Genomic DNA, 18642 nt, shown 5'->3' with positions numbered 1-18642 from the left:
TGGCTCATTGCAACCTTTGCCTCCCAGGTTCAAGTGATTCTCGTGCCTCAGCCTCCCGAGTAGCTGGTACTACAGTTGCCCGCCACCACGCCCAGCTAATTTTTGTTTTTTAGTAGAGACAGGGTTTCACCATGCTGGCCGTGCTGGTCTCAAACTCCTGACCTCAGGCGATCCACCTGCCTTGACCTCCCAAAGTGCTGGGATTACAGGTGTGAGCCACCAGACCCTGCCCCATAACTTGCTTTAAATAAAGATGTGGTTCCCAGGTGAGCGTCACAGACAGCTGTTCCGAGAGCACATCTGTCTGGCATCAGGAGACCCACCCACCCATACCAAGCTCACAGTGCTGGCTGTGATCTGCACCCCCGCCCCCAGCAGCTCAGCTTGGTCTGGAGACCTTCTCTGGCGCCTGCCTCAGCCCCGCAGCCCCGGGCTTCCGGCACTGTGCACTTCCACTCCCGTCTTCTCCACCCGGAGCTCTAGGGTACGGGCTTTCTGCACCTTTACCTCTGAGCCTCCCACCACAGCACGGTGGAGGCACCAACGCTTTCACTGCAGATCCAAAGCTGCTGGAGCCAGGGGCAGCTCTGAGTGTCTCATACAGTGACCTTTTTATAAGGGGCTGTGTGGGCCTGGGATTTTCCTGGGATGGGGATGCCAGGTCCCTCGGTGTGTGACGACAAGGATGTTGGCTAGATGAGGAGACTGCCTGAGATCCCACAGTGAGGTGGCCCTGCCCTGGCTAGCCTGGCTGATCTGACACCTTCCACATGGCCTGACAGACTAGGAGGCATCTCAAGTGGAGGGCCTGGATGTGACCCCGAGACATGTTGGGGAGCCTGAGGGAGATTGTTCTGTCTGAAGAGTTCCCATTGCTTTTCTAGTTTATTGTCATCCACTTGGGACTTGAGGGTGGCTTCATTTCTCAAAATAGGCTGAGACTTTTTACAGTTCGATATTTAATACATGGATGATGGGCAGATGGTGGTGGTGTTTTAAGGGGGGATTTTGTTGGCTTTTGTCTTTTGGAGACAGTCTTGCTCTGTCACAGGCTGGAGTGCAAGCTCGATCACAGCTCACTGAAACCTCAAATTCTCAGGCTCAAGTGATCCTCCCACCTCAGCCTCCTGAGTAGCTGGGACTACAGGTGTGCGCCACCACGCATGGCTAATTTTTTGTAGAGATGCGGTGTTGCCATATTGCCCAGACTGCTCTTAAACTCCTGGGCTCAAGCAGTCTGCCTACCTCAGCCTCCCAAAGTGCTAGGATTATACGCGTGAGCAACTATGGCCTACTGGCATTTTTAAAATAAAATTTTAATCTCCAATTCGTAAATTCGTAAATTTCAGAAAGTATAATAATGTGTAAAGCAAAGTCATAATAACAGCAACAACCACTGTCATCCCACGGGTTGGTTTAGATGTAAATTTTAGGCTTCCCAGCAAAAATTTGTGGAAAGTGCCCAAAAAGGCCTTGTCCCATATCACAGTCCCATGAAACACTCCCATGGAAAGCCTTGGAACTGATGTCAGCATGCGCCCTGTGCTGGAGAGGAGGGGTGACAAGTGCTTCGGAGATGAGCAGCCTCTACTGCTGACCAGTCCCTGGGGCCACCCCCCAGCCCTGGAGCCCCATGAAACGTGGGGTCTTCAGGATTCTTCTTGTGACCCTTACCCTGCCTGCCCCGGGACTGTGTGCCTGTGTGCTTGCGTCTGTGTATGTGCCCATATGCATGTATAGGTGTGTGCATGTGTGTGCACATGCATGTATAGGTGTGTGCATGTTTGTGCATGTGTGCATACATGTGTGTATGTGTGTGCATGTGTATTATAGATGTGTGTGCACATGGTGACATCAGTTCCAAGGGTTTCCATGTGTCCATACGCATGTGTAGGTGTGTGCATGTGTGTGATATAGGTGTATAGTTGTGTGTGCATATATGCATACACGCGTGTAGGTGTGTGCACATATGCGTGTGTGGGTATGTGTACATATGCATGTGTTGTTTGTGCATGTGTGTGTGCATATGTGCATAGGTGTGTGCAGGTGTGTGTGTGTGCCTGCATTCACTAGGCCAGAGCTCCCTGAGGGCAGAGTGCTTCCCAGCTTCCTGTGTCCCCAGCTCCCAGCCCCAGCCTGGCACTTGATCACAGAGTAAGCTGAGCCTCCCTTGGGGGCCTTCCGACTCCCCTAGACACACTGAGTACTCTTTCCTCGAGCTCAGTGCAGTTCGTCCACATTTTCCCAGCAGCGCTCCTCCTGCAGCGTTGTCAATATTTATTCGCGGTCTTCGCCGCCTCCCTCCTGGACCGCCCATTCCTGGGCCCTGTCTGGTGGTGGCTGCCCTTGGGGAGCTGGCCTCTCAGCACAGCGCCGGGCTCGGGGGCTCAAGGTCAGTGGGTGTGTGTTTGGGCTTGAACTGATGTGTGTGTTTACTGAGCTTTCTCCGCAGCCTGCTCCGGCAGCACCAAAATGGCATTTCAGGAATTGAATTAGCAACATTTCAGTGCTTGCAGAATCCAGAAACAGATTATTTGACTGTATCTGTTGGAAGTCATTGCCATAACTGGCTTCGTTTTCTTAGCCAACATCTAAACTGAGTGGGGAGAGACAGCAGGGGATGCTGTGGTGACTTGGTTTTCCCAAAAGCACATCTCCCAAGCTGGCGGCAGCTGATGGCTTTTCCCCGGGACTGGGGAAAGCCTCAGGACTCCCTGTCGCCAGTTGGAACCTGCCCGTCACGTCGTCGAGCCCTGTCAGACTGAAAACACTGTGCCGGCGGTGGCTGCAGCAGCAAAGGGATCCCCCTCCAGCTCGGTGGTGCTGGGGAGCGGGAGCCAGTGAGTTCCGCTGAGAAGTCACACAATGCCTGTGGCCTGATTTCGGTGCCCCCGCCTTGCCTCTTAGAGGTTGTTGACCTCAGGGCTCGCATGTCCCTTGTGAGAGGTTGTAACGGCTTCGGCAGCCTTTGTGGCTAGTTAGGATTTTCCTCCAGCGCTGGGGGAATACTCTCGGGATTTTCCCTGGCCTTGTGCAGCTGCAGACTCTATAGAGGCCCTGCAGGAACGTCCGCCTCAGAGTCCATACATAGCACTGCAGGCCTCGGAGGCTGGGCCAAGGTGGGTGCGGACACTTGGTGGAGCTGGGCCTGAGCCCTGGTTTCCTGGTTGCTTCATAGCTCAGGCCCGTTTGACAGCATTTGTGAGCAGCTGCCCCAGGCAGGACCAAGTTCAAGAGTAGAAAGGGCTCCAGGCGGAGGGAGGTGGGCTCTGATAGGGCTCAGGGGCAGCCTAAGTGGAGCGGAGAACCGAGAGGGGATCTCTGAGGCCTTCTTGGAGGAGGCAGTGGTTAAGCCAGCTAACTTTGTCCTTTGGAAACTGTCACCAGTTCCCTATTAATCAAATAATAATGAATCTGCTGTGTTTGATCCACGAGGGAAAGCTGAAAGTGAGCTCAAAGGAGGCGTAGGCTCAACTGGGCCTGAATTGGCTCTGCATTAAGAAGCTCAGCTCGTAATTTTGAAAAGGGAAAAGGCTGTGGCCTCATTAGGCTGCCCCCAGCATGTCCTTGAGACCTCCTTACTCCTTGAAATGTGCTTCTTAACGTTTCGGAAAAAACAGCTTTCTCCTTCTATACTTAGCCCTTATCTCAACGTGCAGGCGCCTACCTGGCCCACTTATCTTCAAGAAATGTGCTGGGTTAGGCCTCAGGAGTGGCGGGGACACAGATACTGCATTTGGCGTTGGCCTTCTGCCCAAGTGGAGTCTACGCATTGCTTTGTATGGGCCCACTGGGGACGCACCCTCTTTCCACCCTCATTCCTGGATTTCCCTTTCTCTTCAGTAGTGGCTACCTTCCCATTTCCCCAGTCGCCTCTGCTTTTATCTTCTTCCAATCTAATTCCCATCAGTCATGGAGCAGGTGGGACACTGATGTATGTTGCAGGGTGGGGGTGGGGTGGGGAGAAGCAGGCTGTGCTCACCATGCCTGTCTGCAGGCGCGGGCTTGGACTTGGCAGTGGGGAAGACTTTGGGGTTAGCATTTCCAGGCCGGCTTGACACTGGCCTGTTTTGTTCCAACCCGTACAAGCCCTAAGCCCTCGTGCAGATCCTGCTGGCTCTCTGGGGAACACTTAGTTGGATACAGGTAGGAAGAGGCTCTGAGGAGCAGAGGAGGTGCTGGCCAAGGACCAGCTGCTTTGTCTGGTTCCCAGAGCAGGGCCCAACACGTGGGAACTGAGTGGCGATTGTGAGCTGAACTCAGGCAGGGCTGCCCATGATGCCAGCACACGTAGGACAGACTCCAGATGATGGGGCCACTACTGGCTCTGGCCTTTTGCAGGGCACCGGGGCCTGCCAGGGGTGTGTTTCGGAGTGAGCCATACAGGTGTACAGCTGTGAAAAATCCCAAAGATGTGTGCCCTGCTCCTGGGGGTCTTGGGGGCTCCCAGGTAGCAACAGTGTTCTGGGAGGACTTGGGCTCAAATTCCAACTTTTCCACCAGCTTATGGCTGTTCTTCATCCCTGTGGGCCTCAGTTTCCTCATCACCAAGGTAGAGGGACCCATCTTAGGTTGTCACAGAATTAGATACGTGACAGGGAAGCCCCCTTCACCTGTGGGATTCGAGGCAGAGCTGGCACCTCCAGGCTGCAAGGTCCGGTGACCCATCATGGAGCTGACAAAACAGGAGGCCAGTGGGCAGGTGGGCGTTACTGGGGCCTGGAGAGGCAGAGGTGGAGCCCTGGGGTCAGGCGGGGTGGGTTTGGGATGGCGTGTGGTTTGTGTGGCCCTGCCATCTGCAGTTGGGGTTAGTGGTCTGGCTGGCCACTGGGGAATGCCAGTGGGAATATACGTCATCTCCTTGGAGGTGACTATGACCCTAGAGCCGAGTGGACAAGCCGGGCTCGCGTCCACATCTGCCCGCTGTCTTTGACCCTTTTCCAGCTCTCCGAGAAGAGCGTTTCTTAAATCATGCCCTGTTCACCTTGTGCTTCTCTGTGTCCTCTGAAAGCAGAGCTTCACTTGGGCTTTGAGGGTCCAGGTGCAGGCCCAGGGGGCAGGGGCAGGGGTCTCTGGCTGGATAGCCCCATCTGGGAAGGAAGCTCCCAGTGTGGCCTCGCCTTGGCTCTGACCTGGGAGTCCCGCAGAGCCGCATGTCCTGTTGCAGTGAGGTGTCAGGCAGTGGGAAGAGGGGACGGTTTGGAGAAACCGCATCTGTCTCCCCCACGCGTCAACACTGTCACCTTTGTTCCAGGGCAGCCTTCCCTTTGCCTTCCATTCCACACCCTTGTCCTCCCTCTGAGGTTCCTGGTCACCTCCTAGGGGAGGCTGCCTGAGCATCAGCGAGACGCCTGACCCAGGCCTTCCTGGAAAGGTCCCTGGGCCTGGCATGCTCTGGGAATCTCACCACCAGGGGGCAGCGTGCCAGGGAGGACAGGGAGGGACGTGGGCCCTCGGGGGGCCTGGCTTTGTCTGGGGGGATTTTCTGCTGCTCACCGGCCCTGGGTCAGGGCTTGGCTTTGTGCAGGAGTCTTAAGCCAGCGGGCCCAGCTGCCTCCTCCAGCCTCACCGGCACCTCGGATGTTGCCTTCCTTCTTACAGGCGTTTCACATCCTTTCTTTTCTCTGCCCTCATTATTTTTGCAGACGAAGGAATACACACAGTGGTAGTCTTTGTCTTATTTGAAAGTCTGAGAGCCACGTTGCTTACACGTTGGGTGCACCGTGAATACGTATCAGTTCAGTGCTTTCACCATCCGATCTGGTTTTAGTGTTGCTTTATTTCTGGTCATTCCTCAGCCGTGGCTAAAGATCAGAAAAATCACATCTTCAGGTCTTGAGCCATGGTGAGGAAGCTGTGCGGCTAAGGTGGGGGAGGAGGGTTGTCGGTGGGGGAAGTCCCATGGGGCCCTGTTTGAGTCACAGGAGTGCGTGGAGCACCCACTCCATGCCTTCTGTCAATTATGAAACACCTATTACATCCTGGATACTGTGCCCAATGTGGGGGACACATTGATGGGTAAGCACCATCCTTCCTGGAGCTCCCAGTTGGGTCGTTGTGGCAGACAGGCGAGCATACAGCTGTGACACTGTGGGGCAAGTGGCATCATCAAGGCAGAGCCCAGCAGCCGAGCCCTGAAGGCCCCACCCTCAGCCGCAGCCTTCAGCCTGAGCATTCTTCCTCCCCGCCCTGGTCCCATCGCTCTCTGTCAGCCACAGCAGGGCACACCTGTTCTGCTCCTCAGAAGGGCTGTCACCTGTGGAGATGGTGACAGCTGCTCCTGTTCCCTGCCGCAAGGACAGGACCTGGAGCCTGTGAGTGTGTAGGGAGACAACTCCCTGACCCAAAAACTGTGGCCAGTCCTGGAGAAGGTGGCCAGGCACTGGGTCCTGGGACTACGACCCCCTCCTGCCTCAAAAGCCCATCTTCTGGCCTGCATGACTCAGCCCCTCCTGCCCCCAGAGGGAGGGGTCAGCCCTGCAGGGGTCCGGGGAGAGGGGCCCTCACTCACAGGCGCTCCTGGCTCTCCTCTAAGCTGGCCTGAGCCCTGGGCAGGGGCAGTGTTCTGAGGCCCAGCCATGCGGCTGTGCAGGGTGGGTGAGGACAGTAGCCTGAGAGCTGTGGCCAGGGCCAGGGGTCTCCTGCAGCGGCAGGAGGGATAAGCTGGGTTTCTATAACTACACGGGCCACGAAGAGGGAGGGGTTTCCCTCTTGGGAAGGAGAGTGGCTTTGGGCCAATTTGGGCCAGCGGGGCTCGGAGGCAAGGGAGGTGGTAAGATCCCCTGCTTGGGATGAGAGGCAGGTGGGGAAACTGAGGCTTGGAGCAGTGGGAGGGGCAGGGCCTGAGCCCCCAGCAGATCCCAGTTCATGGTGCCATCCTGCTTCTCCATGAATGAGACATGAGGGGAGGGCAGAGGCCCAGAGATATCATCATTAGCACCATTTAACTCGCTAATAGAAAATTAAAATTTAAAGTCATTGAAAGTGATGAGTGACAGAAATTTTCCTGGAAACCGGAGATTGGGTGCTGAGCGGATCTCAGGATAGATAATATCAGACACAAAATCCCCGGGGCTGAGGTTTTTTTTTTTTTTCTTAATGTTTCGGAATTCTAAGGCAAGGATGAAAGGCTTCTCTATTCTTGAGGAGCTGGGGTCCCTCAGCCTCCACCTTCCAGCCTCAAGAAGCTCCCCCATCTCACCTGGCCCTTAGCCTTCTGGAACCAGACAGACTTCCCCAGCAGCCCAGCCCAGCCCAGCCCACCAGCACCGCCACCGCCGAGGTTCATGCTGTCTTCATGCTGTGGGAGGCTCAGCCCCCACCCTGGGGCCTGTCCACTTTATCCCTCATGGTCTTATCAAGGGCAAATCTTTGGAACTCAGGGCCCTTGGGAACTTCTGGGGCAGACAACCGTGCCATCACAGAGGCTCCTGCGGGGTGCACTTGATGATGCATTTGGGCCATGAGGTCTGTTTTTATTCCTTTGGGCCTCTGGGAAAGTCCATCCTGGCCAAGTCCTCAGTCCCCTAGTCCCATGGCTGGCTGGCCCTGGAGCTCTGGTGGCCCGGCCCGGCCCGCCTGCTTCCCTGCAGACAGCGCTGTGGCTTCCGCTGCCTTTGGGGTTCCGGATGCTGCAGGCTCTTTCCTTCCTTCTGGGCGTCCTGAGTCCTCCGAGTCTTGAATCTCCAGTCTAGGCTCAGTCCTTGAGGTCAGTGGGGCAGAACACCAGAGCCCTGGGGACAACAGGCTGCAGGAAACACTTATTTTAAGAGTTATGTAAGAACGTATCAGAAAATTGGCAAAATATGGGGCAAAAAAAAAAAAAAATCACTCATGGTCGCCGTCTCACACGGGCACGCACAGTGGTGTCAGCATTCTGGTCTCTCTGCTTTTGTTGCAGTCTTGGCACCTGCGTTATAAGATTTCCTGTTGACCATTCTTGTTTTTGCTGTGGGCTTTTGCAGTGACAGCTGTTCCTCTTCAGGATGCAAGGAGACCCAGCCGGCCCTCAGGGAGCTGATGGTCCCACCGGGAGGCATCTTGTCTGCTGGCCCGTGCTGGGGACAGGGCAAGAGGTGCAGTGCAGCCAGACCTTGCCCTCCGGAAGTACAGGGAGCAGACACAGGTGCATTTCATTCAAATCCAGCGTGTGGTTTTAGAAGGCTTGTTGGAAAGGGCCTGGGATTGAGCTGGGCCCCAGCAGCCGGGACTTAGGTGGAGGCAGCAGTTCCACCCCACGCGTAGGGGAGGTGCCCTAATCACTGCCTTTGGGGCACACCCCTGCCTGTAATCACTTTTGTTGCTTGTTGTTGGCTGATGTTGGTTGTTGGTGTCTCCTCCACCAGAGTGGAGAGTGGAGGACTCATTGGGCCGGACTCCTTGTCCTCTTCACCCAGAGAATAGGTGATTTAAAATACTAACTAGACAGAAGGAGGGAGAGACGGGTGGGGTGGTGGGGGCCATGTCATGGGAGAATTCCCTGGGCCAGCCACAGAGGATCGGCATTGGCAGGGAGCTGGGAGCCTGCAGAGGAGTCGAAGACCTCTCCCATACCTGCTGTCTTTAGGGAAGAAATCCTAGAAACTCACAGAAAAGAGCTGGGGAAGGGGAGGAAAGCGTTTCCCCCGCAGTCCCAGTGGGAGAGGGAACTCTGGAGTACAGTCTGCCGTGTGCAAGCTGGACACACATTCCTGTAGATACGATTCTGCAAGTGGGTTCACTCCTTAGCTGCTGTTTTACAGCCTGGTTTTGTTTTTCCACTTAGCAGCGCCTTGTTCTTCCCTGCAGTTCACCAGGCAGGACAGGGCTGACGTGGGAGCCTCCCCCACCTGGACACTCAGAGGCCCCTCCCAGGGCTCGGGGCTTTCCTGGGGCCCTCGGCTGTGGAGCAGCCACTTTCTGTGCATCAGAGCGGTCGGCGGGGCAGGGGGTACGGGTACGACCACCCCTCCCATTTCTTCAAGCTTCCTTTAGGAAGCTTGAAGAAAAGCGGTTAGCCAAGAACACACATTCCGGTACTGTTGTTTGCAGAGTGGCAAACTTTGAAGTCACAATTGACCTAGATTTGAGCCCCAGATCGTCCTCTTAGCAACCGTGTGACCCGGGACAGGTTACATAATGTCCAGACTTTAGTTTCCTCACTATACAGCAGGGACAGGGGTAATGCCTTTCTCTGAGAGTTGGAGGAAAAGATGAAACCAAATGCACCCCTGTGATGCACCTTCTGCATGTGGGCATTCAGCAGGCGCTGGCTCCCTCCCTGCCCGAAGGAATCGATGAAAAACTCTCAAATAAATAAATAGCTCAAGAGAGTAGCTGCAGATACAATATTTATATTAGCTGATGTGGTTGGGATGCGTGTCCCCTCCGAGTCTCATGTTGAAATGTGATCCCCAGCATAGCAGGAGGGACCTGGTGGGAGGTGATTGGATCAGGGCCGGGGATCCTCATGAATGGCTTGGGCCTCCCCCTTGCTGAGGAGTGAGCGACTTGGTCGATTAAAAGAGTGCATCACCTCCCTATTCTCTTGTTCTGCTCTTGCCATGTGACATGTTGGCTCCCCATCGCCTCCCACCATGATCGTTAGCTCCACCACGCGTCCTGTACGGGCTGCAGAACTGTGAGCCAATGAAGGCTGTTTTCTTCATAAATGGCCCAGTCTCAGCTATTCCTTTATAGTAATGCAAACAGACTAACACATTAGCTGTAGCCATCTATTAACATGTAATTTTAAAAGATTTCAGACTTGTGCTGAAGTTATGTTGGTAGTGACACATTTGTCAAAACTCAGTGACCTGTACACCTACAAAGGTGAATTTCAGTGTGTGTAAAGTATGCCTTAATAAACTCGACTTTACAAAAAATCCCTGTTTTTCTGAGACTGGATCTTACCCAGGCTGCAGCACAGTGGCACGATCTTGGCTCACGGCAACTTCCACCTCCTGGGTTCAAGCAATCCTCCCGCCTCAGCCTCCTAAGTAGCTGGGATTAAAGGCACGTGCCACCACACCTGGCTAAGTTTTGTATTTTTAGTAGAGATGGGGTTTCTCCATGTTGGCTGGACTGGTCTTAAACTCCTGACCTCAAGTGATCTGCCCGCCTCGGCCTTCCAAACTGCTGGGATTACAGGTGTGAGCCACTGCGGCCAGCTTTTATATCTCTTGAGTCTCACAAAATGCATTTTTTTTTTAAGTTTGCCATAAAGAGAGTATTTTTACATACTGTAATGTAACCTATTTAACATAATAATTAATCAGATATGTAGTCCCATTTTATTAAAATCATCCTTTGTGGCCCAGATGTGAAGGCAGTACTCTGTTCCTGGGTGTGTACTGTGACTTCTTTAATGAACGCCCTGCTGTTGATTACTGAGGCTGCCTCCTTCTAGAAGCACTGCTGAGAGGTGTGAGGCGGCCGCGCCGCCCTGAGTAGCAGCTGGAAGGCAGCTGAGAGGAGCAAACGCACCCTTGCCCACAACCAGGCCGGCGACAGCACTTTTCCATTGCTGTACACGAGCAGCACTTCACCTGGGAATGTGTCTGGATAGTGCATGGACGTAACTGGCATCCTGCCAGCTTCCCAACTTTCTGGACACCAATGCAGTCAACGGCTCTCACATGCCACAGGCACCTGCCATGCCCACCTGCTGCCATCTGGGTGTCACGACCACTCCGCTGTCCCCGTCCTTTCACACACCATCTGCCCATACACACTCTTCCGTCCTCTGTGGGCAGGGCCCCTGCCACCTCTGAAGCCCCCTGCCATCTCTTGGCAGTGCCCGACACCACCCCCCCGGCTCCCGCGTCCTGCCCACCTCTCCGTACTGGTACTTCCTGAGCAGCCCTGGCTGAGCATCTACTCTGAGGGCAGACCCTGGCTGGGCACCGAGATACAAAACATTATGAGGGTGCTCTGCTCTGCTGAGGAACAGTGAGTCCAGTGTGAACAGTGAACACAGAAACATAAAGAGACATCCAGAGTCACCCCAGGGCAGTGAGCCACCGAGGGGTCCAGGCACGGGGAGGGTGTTCAAGGGCAGTGAGCCACCGATGGGGGCCAGGCACAGGGAGGGCGTTCGAGGGTGGCGAGCCACTGAGGGGGCGGGGCAGGCTCAGGGAGGGCATTTCAGGGAGTGTGGGGAAGGAGGGCTAGAGGCAAGAAAGATGCTGGTTGAGCATGGGTGAGGTGGCATGGGTGAGGTGGAGAGGGTCCCGACTTTGGCTGAAGGCCTTAGTTGACCAAGGTGGTAATTTCTAGTCCTGCGACCTCAAGACAGGCTGGACACTGGAGGACGGGATGACACTGGCCCTCCTGGGGTCACCTGTCTGGGTTTCAGTTCTTGATGGGGTTTAGGATGTGGCGGGACCCTAGGAAGGTGCCAGCACCTGGATTCTCTGGCATCTTCCGGAGTCAGGACTCTGCAGCTACCTTGCCCAAGAACAAGTGGAGAAAGGTGGTTTCATGTTTTGGGTTTTTTGTTTGTTTGTTTGTTTGTTTGTTTGAGACGGAGTTTTCCTCTTGTTGCCCAGGCTGGAGTGCAATGGCACAATCTGAGCTCTGCAACCTTTGCCCCCAGGTTCAAGCGAGTCTCCTGCCTCAGCCTGCCGAGTAGCTGGGTTTGCAGGCATGGACCACCACACCTGGCTAATTTTATGTTTTTAGTAGAGATGGAGGTTTCTCCATGTTGGTAAGGCTGGTCTCGAACTTCCGACCTCAGGTGATCCGCCCACCTTGGCTTCCCTGAGTGCTGGGATTACCGGCGTGAGTTTTTTTTTTTTTTTAAGACTGCTTTGAAGGGAAGTGTGGGACTCCTTTGCACAGTGAACATTTCCAAGGCTTCTGGGGGTCAGAAAGATTTGGTTGCAGCTGCTAGTTTTACTTCCTGTCCCAGTAAAGGAGGGTGTTTGCCTCAGCCCTCTCCAGCTGCCACAACAAAGCACTGCAGACCGGCTGCCTAAACGCAGACACTGACACTCAGCTCTGGAGGCACAAGGTCTAGATCAAGGCGTCCACAGGTCAGGTTCTGGGGAGGGCTCTTCCTGCTTTGCAGGTGGCTTTTTCCTCTGTGTCCTCCTGTGGAATGAGCAAGCTCTGGCCTCTTCCTCTTCTTACAAGGACCCTAATACCATCATGGGCTCCTCACTCTCCCGATCTCACTATGAGCTAATTCCTTCCCAAAGGCCCCGCCTCCTACCACCATGGCCGCCAGGGTTAGGGCATCTGTGCACATTTGAGGAGAGGGCACAACTGTTCAGTCCATGGCCGCCCTGTGCGTTCCAGGAGGGACTGGAGAGAGGCTGCTGTTTGCTGGGCACCTGAGCTGGTTATAGATGCTAAATCCTCATGGTCGAAAATGTGGGAGATGCAGACAAAATGAGAATGCATAATCCTACAATTCAGAGATCATCACAGCAGACGTATGGGTTCATTTCTTTTGGTCAGTATTGATTTACAGCGAGGCGGGGAGACCCACGCTGTCATTGAGACAGGCTACGTATTTGTTTCAGGTCCCACTTTTTCTTTCCACTTAAGACCGTATCATTTCATTTCCTATGTCATTAAAAATTATTTGTGGCCAGGTACGGTGGCTCATACCTGTAATCCTAGCACTTTGGGAGGCCAAGGCAGACAGATCACCTGAGGTCAGGAGTTCAAGACCAGCTTGGCCAACATGGTGAAACCCCATCTCTACTAAAAATATAAAAATTAGATGGGTGTGGTGGCGCACACCTATAGTCTCAGCTACTCAGGAGGCGGAAGCTGAGGCTTGGGAATCGCTTGAACCCGGGAGATGGAAGTGGTAGTGAGCTGAGATCACGCCACTGCACTCCAGCCTTAGCAACAGAACAAGACTGCGTACCAAAAAAAAAAAAAAAAAATTAAGCATAACTTTTTTTTTAAGACTCAGTTTCACTCTTGTCTGCCAGGCTGGAGTGCAGTGGTGCTATCTCAGCTCAGTGCAACCTCTGCCCAGCGCAACCTCCACCTCCCAAGTTCAAGTGATTCTCCTGCCTCAGCCTCCTGAGTAGCTGGGATTATAGGGGCCTGCCACCACACCTGGCTAATTTTTGTATTTATGGTAGAGACGGGGTTTCACCATGTTGGCCAGGCTGGTCTCGAGCTGCTGACCTCAGGTGATCCACCCACCCACCTCAGCCTCCCAAAGTACTAGGATTATAGGTGTGAGCCACCTTGCCTGGCCTAAGCATAGCTTTTAATGGCAAGTCCCAGAAGGTTTTGGACTTGGATGTGATTCATTTCAGCCCTGAATTTCATGGAGGGCCACCCCCGTATACCCTCCCCAGAGACATCAGAGCACAGTGGGGAGTTGGGACCAGACATTGCCCTTGTGTTCTCCCTACACAACCACTCTGCCTGCATCAGCCAGAAGTGTCTCTGAGTCTGCAGCTCGAAGGCTGCAGTTGTGCACCAGGGCCAGTGCGTGATTCTGAAGACTGCATTTGAAGTCCAGCCTTGCAGCCTTCCAGAAACCTGTGTCTCTCTTTTTCTGCTTGTAAACATCCCTCTCTACTGGTTTCCCAGAAAAATTGTGAGGATGAGCGAGGTGTTGCTTGTGGAAGTTACTGTGGAGGGAAGGTGTTTGTGACATTCCATGGGCGGTGCTGGGAGGCCACCCATGCCTTCTGGGGGTGGCCCTTGGGGCTCCTGAGGGTGATGGACAGGCCTGGCTCCTTTTCTTGGTGGGCTGGGCTGGGCTGTGGGAGGAGCTATGGACTGAGCCCTCCAAGTTCTGCAGGGCCGTGGCTGACCCTTCTGCGATGGGAGCTCAGTGGTGGGACAGTTAGATGGCTGTGCAGGCAGTCTGATGGCCTGGCCTCCAAGGCCTTGAGTGATGGGACGACCATGACCACTGGATGTCCCTCAATAGGCTTTGCCTTAACCCTGCCAGCAGTTTCACCATCTGCTTTATAAGCCCTGTTATGTCCATCAGATTGACTAAGGGTGCAAAACTGGAATGCTGTTAAATTCCAGAGTCTCTGGTTGCTTGGAAGGATGAGCTGAAAATCAGATGAAATTTCACAGGGCTAAAGGCAGGCTTTGCACTATGGTTTAAGTATAGAGTCGTTCATTCATGAGAGTATGGGTTTGGAAGAAAGTGAGGTTGGAGAGGCTTGAACGCACTCAGAACCGGTGGCTCTTTCTGTCTGTCCCCGCTGGCTGTGCCGCAGCCCCCCTAAGCTGGAATCAAAGCTCCCCCAGTTCAGGCATGACCTCTTGTAGGGAGGGTGGACTCCCTGACCCGAGTCCACCTGGAGGTCCAGGCAAGAATTAGAATCACTTCAGAAAAGCTCTTCACAGATTGAACTGCACGAGTGCCTGGAGCTCAGAGCTGCAGGCAGCACATTGTGCAATTGTTGGGCTGCTTTTCCCTTTGCCACAGTAGATTTGCAATGAAGAAAAACAAATCCAGCTCAGTCAGAAGGGTGCAAGGTTCGCTTGGTCTGGTGACAGCAGCTCCTGTGCTCTGGGGTAGTGAGAAAGTGTGTGGGCAGGTTGGCAAATCAGCCACATGTGTGCCCTGAGCTCAGCCCCTACCTTAGTGGGCACACCGGGGTCCACGAGACCCAGGGACTATTATATAGGGTCTGCTGGGGCCGGGTGTGTGGATGGGTGCTGGTTGTGTTGTTGAATTGACTGCCCCCTAGGATTTTTCCAACCAGACCAGTCTGCTGGGACCAGCCTTCTGGTGCTATGCCAAAGGCCTCCCCAGCTGTGATCCATTCAGGCCTAGAAAGCTGGAGATGCTGACCGCCACCACCCACAGGCCTCCATGGTATGTCCACAGAGAGCCACCTTCCTGCAGGGCAGAGTACTCCTGTCTGGGTATAGGAGTTTCTTATAAAGTCCCTAGGAGGGCTGCTCCGTTTAACCTACCCCTCTCCATTATCTCTCTCTCTCTTTCTCTCTCTCTCTGCATGACTAACTCTTATTCATTCTTCAAATCTCTGTTTAGATGTCACCTACTCCGGGAAGCTTTCCCAGATTCCAGGTGGGGCTGGAAGCCCCTCTGCAGGCTCCCCTGCATCCTGCACTCACTCACCTATGGCACATATCATTGGCCACAAAATCTCCTGGGCACTTAACACACTGTGGGTTCCTTGAAAATAGGAATCACTCCTGTTCTCTGTTGCATCTGTAACACTTAGGATGGTGCCTGGGACATAGTAGGAGTTCAATTAAGAATGTTTTGGCCGGATGCGGTGACTCACACCTGTAATCCCAGCACTTTGGGATGCCGAGGCGGGTGGATCACTAGGTCAGGAGTTTGATACCAGCATGGCCAATGTGGTGAAACCTTGTCTCTACTAAAAATACAAAAATTAACCAGGCATGGTGACATGTGCCTGTAGTCCCAGTTACTTGGGAGGATGAGGCAGAAAAATCACTTGAACCTGGGAGGCGAAGGTTGCAGTGAGCTGAGATTACACCACTGCACTCCAGCCTGGGTGACAGAGCAAGACTCCATCTAAAAAATAAAAGAGAGAATGTTTTGAATGAGTGAAAGAATGCCTAAATGAGACTTCAGTTCCAGCTTGAAGGGCAGCCACCACCTGACGAAGAAGTTCAAGTGGGAACTGCGGGGCATGTTGATGGCCCGGGTCCTCTGGATCACTGCTTGTGCAGGACGGAGGCAGCCCCTGAGTTCTCATTAGGGCTGGTGAGCAGAGTGGGGCCCCAGGATGCCTGATGGCCCTGTCTGAGGTGTCCAGGTGCCCCTGAGGTGGGCACCACCCAGAAGATGCATATATCTGTGAAATACTGGATAGGCCCTTAGTCCAACCACGGAGGCACCTGAGCTCCTTAAAGGATTCCGCAGGGATGTAAAGTTGTGCTTTGAACAATAGAGACGCGGGTCTGCTGAGCCCCAGCCCAGGTTCCACGCAGGGACCTGGAATCTCCCCGCCTGCTGCAGGAGACCGGCTCTAGCGCGTCTCCTGCCGCCTCGGGTCTGGGTCTCCATGTGGAGGCAGCAAGTGACAAGGTGGCTGTGACGCTTCTTCTAGACTGTAATGTGCGCTGTGTGGAGATGTTGGTGTCCCAGGGTGGACTTGGTGCTGTCACGTCAGGCCAGACTACAGGGACAGTGTTTGTCAGCCTGTCTTCTGAGCAAGTTGAAGACATATCAACCTGGCCCAGGTTCTCTGCGCCACCAGAACATCGTGTCATTTGGGATTCCTGATGGGACATTTTGAGACTTTGGTTCATAGTAAAGATTGGTCTTGTGTGATCTTAAAGTAAATATGGCTTAAAAACAAATGGCTGTCAGGGAATTGTAAATCAAACACCGATGAGAACAGCCCGAACCCAGGACACTCAGCACTGGTTGCAAGGGTGGATGGGAAGCCACAGCCACGCTCATTCACAGCTGGTGGGAACGCAAAACAGTGCAGCCACGTTGAAAGACAGTTTGACAGTTCCTTAGAAAGCTAAACACACTTTTACCCTGTGATCCAGCAATCATGCTCCTTGATATTTACCCAGAGGAGTTAAAAAAACTTATGTCCACACAGAAACCTGCGCATGGATGTGTATAGTGGCATTATTCATAATTGCCACAAGCTGGAAGCCGCAAAGGTGTCCTTCAGTAGGCGAATGGATAAATAACCTGTGGTGCACCCAGACAATGGAGTATTATTCCACAGCCTAAGAAGAAATGAGCTAGCAAGCCAAGCCAAAAGACATGGGGGAGCTCGCATGCATACGACTAAGAGAGGCCAATCTGAAAAGGCCGTGCTGCGGAGAATTGCGCCCTGTGACATCCTGGGAAAGGCAAAGCTGTGGCGATAAGAAAGATCAGTGGTTACTAGGGGTTGGGAGGGAGGGAGGGAGGGATGAACAGGCAGAGCACGGGCATTTTTAAGACAGTGAAACTGCTCTGTATGAGACTGTAGTGGTGGAGACGTGTCATTCCACACTTGTCAAAACCCATAGAATATACAGCACCAACAGTGAGTCCTGATGTAACCTACGGACTTGGCTGATAATGAAGAGGCAGGGCGGGTTCATCAGTTGTCACAGACAGCCACCCTGGGAGTAGGGAGGGTGGAGGGATGTCGAGAACTCTGTGCATTCCACCTGATTTTGCTGTAAACTAAACAGCTCTAAAAAGTAGAGTTCATTAATTTAAAAAAAAAAAAAAAAAAAAAAAAAAAGGGAAATGGCCTTATGCTATGAGCTGCATGGAGGGCGTGTGTCCCAAAGCAAGTCAGCAAGAGCAGAGGCAGGAGCGAACGGCTCTATCTGGCGCTGGGCGAGAAGCTACACGTACCGCCCCCTCCCTGCTCCCATGTGGGACCCAGTGAGGCCCTCCTGTGCCCGGCTGCAGCTCTGAATGGGGAGTGTGGTCTCCACAGCAAATCAGCCACGAAGGCTGCATACCTTCCCGTTTCAGCCCGGCCACACCACAGGGCACTCGGCCCTTTTCCTGAGCACTCGAAGCTGCATTTCCTCGAGCTCCTTCCTGTTTAGGAAGAGGAGGGGAGTGGCGGCTCGCGTGTGCAGGACTTTCCAGGGCAGTGATATGCGGGACGCGCTGCGACACCTTAGACCCGCCTCCGGGAATGAGGTGGATTAATCCACACACCCTGTGCCACTAGAGTCTGCCACTAGTCGAAAGGTGAGTCTGGGCTGGTGCGAAGACTAAGGTCTGTCATCCCAGCACTTTGGGAAGCGGAGGCAGGAGGATTGCTTGAGCCCACAAGTTCTAGACCAGCCTAGGCAACATAGTAATACCTCGTTTCTACAAAAAGTAAACAGAATTAGCCTGGCGTGGTGTCATGTGCCTGTGGTTCCAGCTACTCAGGAGGCTGAGGTTGGAGGATCACTTGAGCCAAAGAGGTCGAGGCTGCAGTGAGCCAAGATCACACCACTGCACTCCAGCCTGGGTGACAGAGTTCGTCCCCCTGAGCCCCCCTCCCTGTTTTTTTTTTTTTTTGAGACCTCATCCCGCTGTCTCACCCAGGCTGGAGTACAGTGCTGCAATCTCAGCTCACTGCAACCTCCGCCTTCCGAGTTCAAGCAATTCTCGTGCCTCAGTCTGCTGAGTAGCTGGGATTACAGGCACCTGCCACCACTCCCGGCTAATTTTTGTATTTTTAGTAGAGACGCGTTTCACTATGTTGGCCAGGCTGGTCTCAAACTCCTGGCCTCAAGCGATCCACCCACTTCAGCCTCCCAAAGTGTTGGGATTACAGGCATGAGCCACCGCAACTGGCCCTGAATGGGAAAAAAAAAAAAAAAAAAGGTAAAATTCAAAAAAAAAAAAAAAAAAAAAAGGTTAGATCTAAGAAGTGACTAATAGGGGAATGTGTTTGTGAAGTTTCCTCACCTCAGTGCTGTCGACATTTGGAGCAACATAATTCTTCGGTGTGTGGGGCGGGGGGGGCTGTCCTGTACACTGGGGTGCTTAGCAGTATCCTTGCCCTACCCATAAGATGCTAAAGATGCTAATGGATGTGTCCCTTCAACTCCCCAGTTGTAATAACTGAAAACGTCTCCAGGTTGAAGTCACTAAATTATATGTGTACACATGTAATTACACACGCGTGCACACGTGCGCACACACCTGCATACGCACACATCTTTTTTTTTTTTTTTTTTTTTTTTTTTTTTTTTTTTTTT

The 18642-nt window shown here is 53.4% G+C and overlaps 1 protein-coding gene across 8 annotated transcripts in view; it reads left to right on the top strand.

Annotated features, from left to right (window-relative positions):
* Window positions 1–18642, top strand: part of HPCAL1 (hippocalcin like 1) — a 121582-nt gene that overhangs the window by 63460 nt on the left and 39480 nt on the right. The window contains exon 1 of one of the 8 annotated variants that reach the window (XM_032294144.1): window positions 2149–2392. The exons of 6 other annotated variants lie outside the window; for them this stretch is intronic. The gene's annotated coding sequence lies outside the window, so the exon portion shown is untranslated. Of the gene's footprint in view, window positions 1–2148; window positions 2393–18642 lie in introns of those variants that run through there. One more of the 8 variants, XM_032294150.1, reaches the window with a different exon arrangement.

This window comes from Sapajus apella, unplaced genomic scaffold (assembly GCF_009761245.1).
Source record: "Sapajus apella isolate SASKATOON/1434 unplaced genomic scaffold, GSC_monkey_1.0 scaffold31, whole genome shotgun sequence".
NCBI classification, from domain to species: domain Eukaryota; kingdom Metazoa; phylum Chordata; class Mammalia; order Primates; family Cebidae; genus Sapajus; species Sapajus apella.
Note: the sequence above shows the minus strand (reverse complement) of the source record. Positions and strands in the feature narration are given on the sequence as shown.